A 7,199-nucleotide genomic window follows, 5' to 3' on the forward strand; every position below is an offset into this window, starting at 1 on the left:
GTGAGATGATGAGTGGCAAGTTTGAAGGTCAGTGTTTTAGTTTTAGCCACTCTAAGGTCCTTTGTGGTTCAAGACCATGAATTTATGTCCAAAAGCTCAAAGGGAAAGCTGTAGTTGAGCCAGCAGCTTAACTCTTGGAAAAAAGTTTTTGTGCTGTTAATGCTGAATAATCACTGTTTATTGCCAAAAAGCTCCTACTATTTTTCCTTGGTTAGAAATAAAACTGCAAAATACATTTGCAAAACTCTATATATTAAATAATAAGTGCTACCAATCAATAATAACAAATGCATAGTTGAGATATGTAAAATTTAAGGTCTAGTTTAGTGTGAAATATATTTTCCTACAGGAAATAATTAGAAATTATTCTAACAGTATATAACTCTGAGAACAATTTATATACTCCATTACAGATCTATAATATCAAATACGCCTTGTGTTCTCTATTTCTCTAGCAAGAACCCCAAAAGAACTATTAAAATATAGGTGGGAACAAGCATTAAGTATGTCACAAATCTTGACTAAATCCTGATATGGCTATTGATAGAGGATTAAACTCAAAAGGTATCTCCTATTCTACTGTGTAATAATAGCACTTTCAAAATCCATACACTTTAATTTGTCAAAACAGATAAAAATAAAAAGGAATTAAATTACTGTACAGCATCATAAAAATGTTTAAGTAATCATGAAAATATGAAAGACCTCTGCTGTATTGAAAATATTATGGCTATTGTTATGAGAATCTATGCTGGTTTATGTGATTGCAGCAGTGATTGCCAAGTTAGGAATGATTATACCTAAAATAAACTACAATATGTCCCTGCAAGCCACAGAAGAAATTAAATTAGAACAAAAAAAGCTGGGAGAAGAGGAGACATAAAGCCATGGCCTGTGATTTTACACTTTATCATGTTAAATCCCAATTTTGACATGGTTTCCAACTGAGACATCCTACACATCATCAGCTGTCATTTTCGGGGGAGGGGAGATAGCCTCAGCTATCTCAGTGTTAGTGGGAGCAAGTTTCGGCATGGGACCCATTGCATAGGGAAGCAGGGTTCATGAATCTCAATTAGAAATAACTTGTGCCAGTTCCTCAAAATGACAATCCATAGAGGAAAATCAGCAGTTAAACAGATTCATGACTAAAGTGCATTATGGAGGCATGGATGGATGCATGCAGATTTTGTATTCCTGAATGATGGGCAGGAAACATCTACATCCTACGTCTTGTGACCAAAAGATCTGGTCAGATCTCTATGTGTACATTCATGAAAGGCTTTTACTGGAGGTTCAGCAATGTGACACAGTTCTGACATAAAAAAAAATCAGTACTGTGAGCAGGAAGAGGTGTCCAAATAAACCTTAATCTAAAACCAGGTGTAAAACATGAGCGTTGCGAATCCAGCAGACAGTGCATGCAGTATGCGTCCTTGACTCACTCCAACTACTAACTGAATGCAAATAATGACATAAGAATAGTTTGCCAGATGAGACACTGCTAGATAGAAGGAGGAGAAACTGGTCAAAAGCTAATCTGCATCTCTTTTTCCAAGTGTACATGTTCAGTGACAGAAAATTATGCTGAATTTCAGAACTAGGGAAAGATCCCCAAACAAGTAAGTGTTGAATAACTTTGTCTTTGAATCAAGCATTAAGTTTCCTCTGAGAAACACTTTTAAAGTTACAAGCTTTCTTTGGGTTAGCATATGGCTAAAAAAGGGTTGAATTGCAGCTGTTTCCAGAGTTCAGCATGTACTTTCAACCTGTTATCAGTTTCCTTTTCTATTAAAAATGTAAGAGACTCTTTTTCTGTGCTAAAAAGCTGGAAAAAAATATGCAGTAGTACCTTGTAAAAATCTTATTCTGCAAGGTTTAAAAAGATCTCTTTAGTAAAGCATTTGATTTTGAAAGTTAAGGCTATCCTGCTTCCACAAGGTTTTTGCAGCTCCCATATGGAACATAATCTTGTTTCAGGTTTTAAAAAATATAAATCTCTTGACAGTGATGCCTTCTGGCTTTCAGTAGGACTCCTTCATGCTTATTGCAGGATGGCAAGTTATGTGTCTTTGGCCCCTGCTGAGTGAAGGTGCTCAGGAGGTATTGAGGATGTGCTGGAGCTCCACAGACTTAATGATATCACTCCAGTACCCAGCACAGCACAAGCAGGGCTTTTCTTCGCTCTTACAGCTGACGATGGCTTGGATGTTTACATTATTTCTTTGAGACATAAATGTATTCGCAATGGAAAAGTACCTTCTCTGGGATGACAATTCCATAGCGCAACAGTGGTTAATGTTGTCACAGGCTAAGTGGGACTGAGTATGGGAGAAATTGAAGGAACAGTTTGGAGATGGTACTAGTGACAGAGAGACGGGCTTTTTTTGTTGTTGTCTGTGACAGAAAACATTTCTTATCAATTGATATAAAAATCATTAATACTAGGAGATTATATTATGGATTAGGTCAGATATGTAATTTTACAGCTGTTGATGAAGCTTATAACCTAACAAAATGTGCTAAGAGATATTCTGTGGGGTTGTTTTTCTTGCAAGAACATGGGTATTAATAATAAATGAATAACTATTAGCCTGGGAGTTACATAATGAAAAATACAACAGCAGCAACAAAAAAGAATTACAAACTGCTGTTCTTTGGTGTAGGCCTCAATAACGGTGTGAGAAAAACAAAGCGTGAGGGAGCTGAGGATCAGCCACTGTACTATCCTTGTTTGCTCTGTGTTCTGATGTGCTGGCTCCTGGTGATGGGAGCTGCGAGGGGCTCGTGATTCATCCTGTGGGTGGCTGCCTGTCACGGGTGGGTGAAGCATCTCCTATATATAGCTTGTACATGGGTTCATAGCACACTTGAGGATGGCCTGGAATGAAAGGTGCTCTCAAAAAGCCCTGGGTAAATCATTATTACAGCAAGGTTGTAGCAGCTGACGATTTCAATAATTGGATCAACATTCATATTGCAAATGCCAGCAGGTTTGACTCAGCTGCTTATAGTTCTGTAGCAGATAAATTAAATGCTATGAAACTGACTTTCTTGCAGGTGAGATTTTTGAAAGATGGGAGAAAGGAAGGACAGCCTGTCCTTTGCAGATGTTAGATTCCAGTGCTGCTGGCCCAAATGACTTCTCTGTCGTGCTGTGAGCTAGTCAGACAGGCAGTGGCAGTTTCAGTTATGGCTGTGGCATGGACAAAAAGTTCAGCCCTTCTGTGCAATGACTCGGTGCTGAGCACTCTCACCTAGGATGAAACCCCCGTTTCTGGCCTCCATTCTGTTACAGGCACTGCGCAACCCATCATTGTTGAATCCAAACAGGGACATGGATGCTCTCACACCTGACCTTGAGCTATCTGGGTCTTGGAGTGGAATCTTAATTCCCAGTGTTAGGTGCAGTGAGTACCTGTACAATGAAGCTGTGGTCCTCTCAAAGCCATTTGAAGGCAGTAGACTGGCTTACCTGGATAACAAGGAAATGCTGCTGCTATTCCCTGGTGTGAGAAGCTAACCGGAATCTCAGGAAGCCATCACCTGCAGGGTTCCACAGCTGAACATCCAACATCCTCCTGGAAGGAGAGGGCTTGTCTTCTTTCTAAAATGAGACACAAACCTCATGGCAGGAGGACGATTCTTTTATGTGGTAACCTTAACTCAGAGGTTACTTACCCAAGCCTCTAACTTACCCAAGAGCACTTACCCAAATCCATGCAACGTGGATTCAGTTTCTTCCTCTGTTTGAACATACACAACCTTCTTTTTTTTTTTTAAATAACTTGATATCAAGCAAATTGGGTCATTAACTTCTGTTAACCCTAATCTAAATTCACTCATGACAAAAACTATGGTGCTGAAGTAAACCTTTTTCTTTTTCTGACCCCATACGTTCAAAGCAGTGTTTCCCAAGATGATCAACAATTTGTATTTTGGAACACTACTGAGAAGCAGCACTATGAACTTCAGAAGTATATTAGATCTAAACCCAGAAAACTTACCCTTGAAGGTCTGTTTATTTATTCTCCATCACTGCCTCTCTCTTTCCCTGCATGAATAATGTATCAATGCTTTTTGTTGTGGGTTTTTTTTTTTTGGTGGGTTTTCTTTGTTGGTTTGGTTTGGGGTTTTTTGTGTTGCTGTGGGTTTGGGTGGTGGTTTTTTTTAGTTTTGTTTTGTTCTCTTAACACCTAGAGAAAAATGGAGATGTTAATTTCTTACAGTGGCAGCTAAGACAAGCACAATTAAGCAGTTTACTTTCTAGGGATTGCTCACTGAATTCTTCAGGAAGTTCCTCTACAGCTGATGCAGCTGAGGGCCACGCTATCGATTCCTAGCTGACAGAAAACAGATGGTCTGTCAGCAGAATTGTTCATACTTTTAGTAGGGTACATCATTAATGAAGCCAGATACAAGCTTATGTTTTTGGCTCCGTGGTATTAAAAAAGTGGCGCAGTATACTGTAAAAGTAGTTTATTAGATCTCGTGTTTCATTCCAGGAAACCAGTTATGCTGAATTTGTGACATGGAAAAAAATCAGCCTTCTCCATCCACATATGTTAATAGTGCCCTGCATTCTTTCTGACAAATTTTTTTACACAGGTGAATACGTGCTAAAATCCTGCTATGTATCTCCAGTACTAGTGGTGTATCTCTGTACTTCCTGACATATGCCAATGTTAGGTGTCAAAGGATACAGAAAAACCTGGGACAGCTAGAAATGCCAATCGGTAGGTTATTTTAGCTTTGTATCACCTTTTCTATTTTTGCTAAATCTAAGTCTGTCCACTGGGGGACAACATAAAATTGTAGTGAGTCGTTGGAATGTGGTGTGTAAAAACTCAGATTTTAAAACACCTGGCTACAATTTCACATACTTTAAATTCCAGATGAAGCAATAAAAGTTAAAGGATCAAATCCCACTCACATTACTCTCACAAATACTCCCATTGAAACTAAGCCAGCTGCATAATATGAGGTCTCTTGCTTATTGTTTGTTTCCTAGAACTGAATTTCCCCAGGGCAGTGACCTGTGTGATCAGGTTCGCTCATCCAAAAAGTTCATTGCTTCATAGTCATTTAGTACTTCTGTATGTGGCAAAACAATAAGCAGCTATTCCTTAAATCCTAAACAATAAAAGATTATTTTAGAATAAAAAAAATATAGATTAATAACTGCTTTGATGCTCAGTCTGAAGAATTACATCTATAAAGGTACTGACAACACCACGGGTAATATTCTTAAATGCTGTGTTCACAGTTTGTTGTTCTTTGGATATATTTTTCTATGTAATAGATGTATACTTCTAAAAGAAATTTCTTCATATCCCTGTAGTCATCATTGTCAATTTTATAATTGCTTAATAGTTTTGTTCAGTAGAATGTTAGAAGGGTTTCTTGTGTGCTGTCACCTTTGATTAGTAAAGTTCTCTATAGGGGATACAGTGATGTCTGAAGGCTAAAGTGGTTATGTTCAAGGGTTTTAATTAGGAAGTTGTATTTTTAAATAAATAACTGCCATTTAAGAAAACTTTAAGTGTATGGAAAATTGTGTTCCTCGGGTGTATTATTGTACTCTCCCCCCCACCACCCCCAATGTTCACCATTTGCTATTCTCCTATTCTTTCTCTCTCAATTACTATTGATGTTCAGGATGCCTGTCAGCTGATAGCTTTTTATAAGCTGTTCTGCAAGCTGAACACAAATAACATGACAGCTTGCAGGCTACTTGTTGTCATGGTGCTCTTACTTTGCTCTGGGCAATGCCATATAAAGAATATTAGATCTCAACTCTTGTTTGCATCAACCAAATATTTTAACATTATCACAATAATATCAGAATGGCAGGATGTTTATGACTTAGTCGCACCAAGAAAGGAGAATAAAATTATGTCTGTTTCCACCTACACATTTTCACCCACTCCCAGACTTTGTACTACTGTGGTTACAGAATTGTTGATTTCATGTTCTAAGCCCAATTATGAAATTTGAAAGGTCTTTCTGACTCCATTTGCAGGCATTCATTAAATGAGACGTAACACAGGGAACGTCACCCTACATGCTATGTTTTAACTGGCTTCCAACAACTTAACTCTGAGGATATCTTAATTTCAGAAATTCTGTGCAACATCCACACTTGAAAATGTTCCAAGGAATTACAGCATTGACCAAGAACAGGTGAAAAATAGTTTGTATAAGAACAGTAACAAAATCAGAGCTCACAGAGATTTTCTGCACCAGGAAATACCTTTCCATGCAAATAGTCTTCCTGTAGGTTAGGATTGACTTTGGTTTATTTTGTCTTACTCACTTTAGAAATGGACTAGCCCAAAAATAAAGGCTTTTTAAGGAAAGAGATATATTTTAAAGTGAAACTCTTCTAAGAAGTTGGATTGTAAACAGGTATAAAAACTGTAGGCACAACTCTCACCACATATCTGGCTCCAAGTTTCTAATAGATCATTTTGAATAAAACATCTTTTATGCTGTGATGCTGGTAGTTGGACATATGCAGCAGCCTGTGTGGACATCTCTGGTATTGTTGCTGTTATGACACTTCTGCAGCTTTAAAAACCAGCTCATGTTACTAACTGCAAATTTTTGTCTGCAAAGCAGCATTATCTGCAGTTTTCCTCTCTTTGCCTGTAGTATTGATGTTTGGGAACATGAGGAATAGCAGGCAGAGCCTTGCTGGAAGCCTTGAGGTTGTCAGGCAATATCTGCCTCAATACAGCAGGCTTCATCCCCATAAACAGAAAAATGCAACACAGGAAGGGTGTGAGAAGGACCTTCAGAGATCGTCTGGACACTTTAAGCAGCTGGTGTGGCGGTCCCTCCAAAGCAATAGGAAGAAGATTGCTTCCTCTGGCTAAGATATTTCTGGTAGGATACCTCCTGCCTCTTTCCTCTTTTTGTACCAGCATTAGCCTCTATTGCCGATTATAACGTTATCAAAGCAGCAGCTGAGTGTCTTATTGCTTGTTCCTGTGTTTCCCCCCTGTGCTTGGGAGAAAGATCTTGCAAATATCTGTGCAACTGATGAATTGCTTTCCTTCAAAACTTCTCTCAGAAACATGTTAAGACATGATGTGTACACAAACCTAGCCACAGTGAATGGAGCCCACTGCTGTGCTCGCAGGTATGATGTTAACGTACATTTCAGCATAGCATCCAGCTCAATAACAACTCAATAA

This window comes from Falco rusticolus, chromosome 14, assembly GCF_015220075.1.
Source record: "Falco rusticolus isolate bFalRus1 chromosome 14, bFalRus1.pri, whole genome shotgun sequence".
NCBI classification, from domain to species: Eukaryota; Metazoa; Chordata; class Aves; order Falconiformes; family Falconidae; genus Falco; species Falco rusticolus.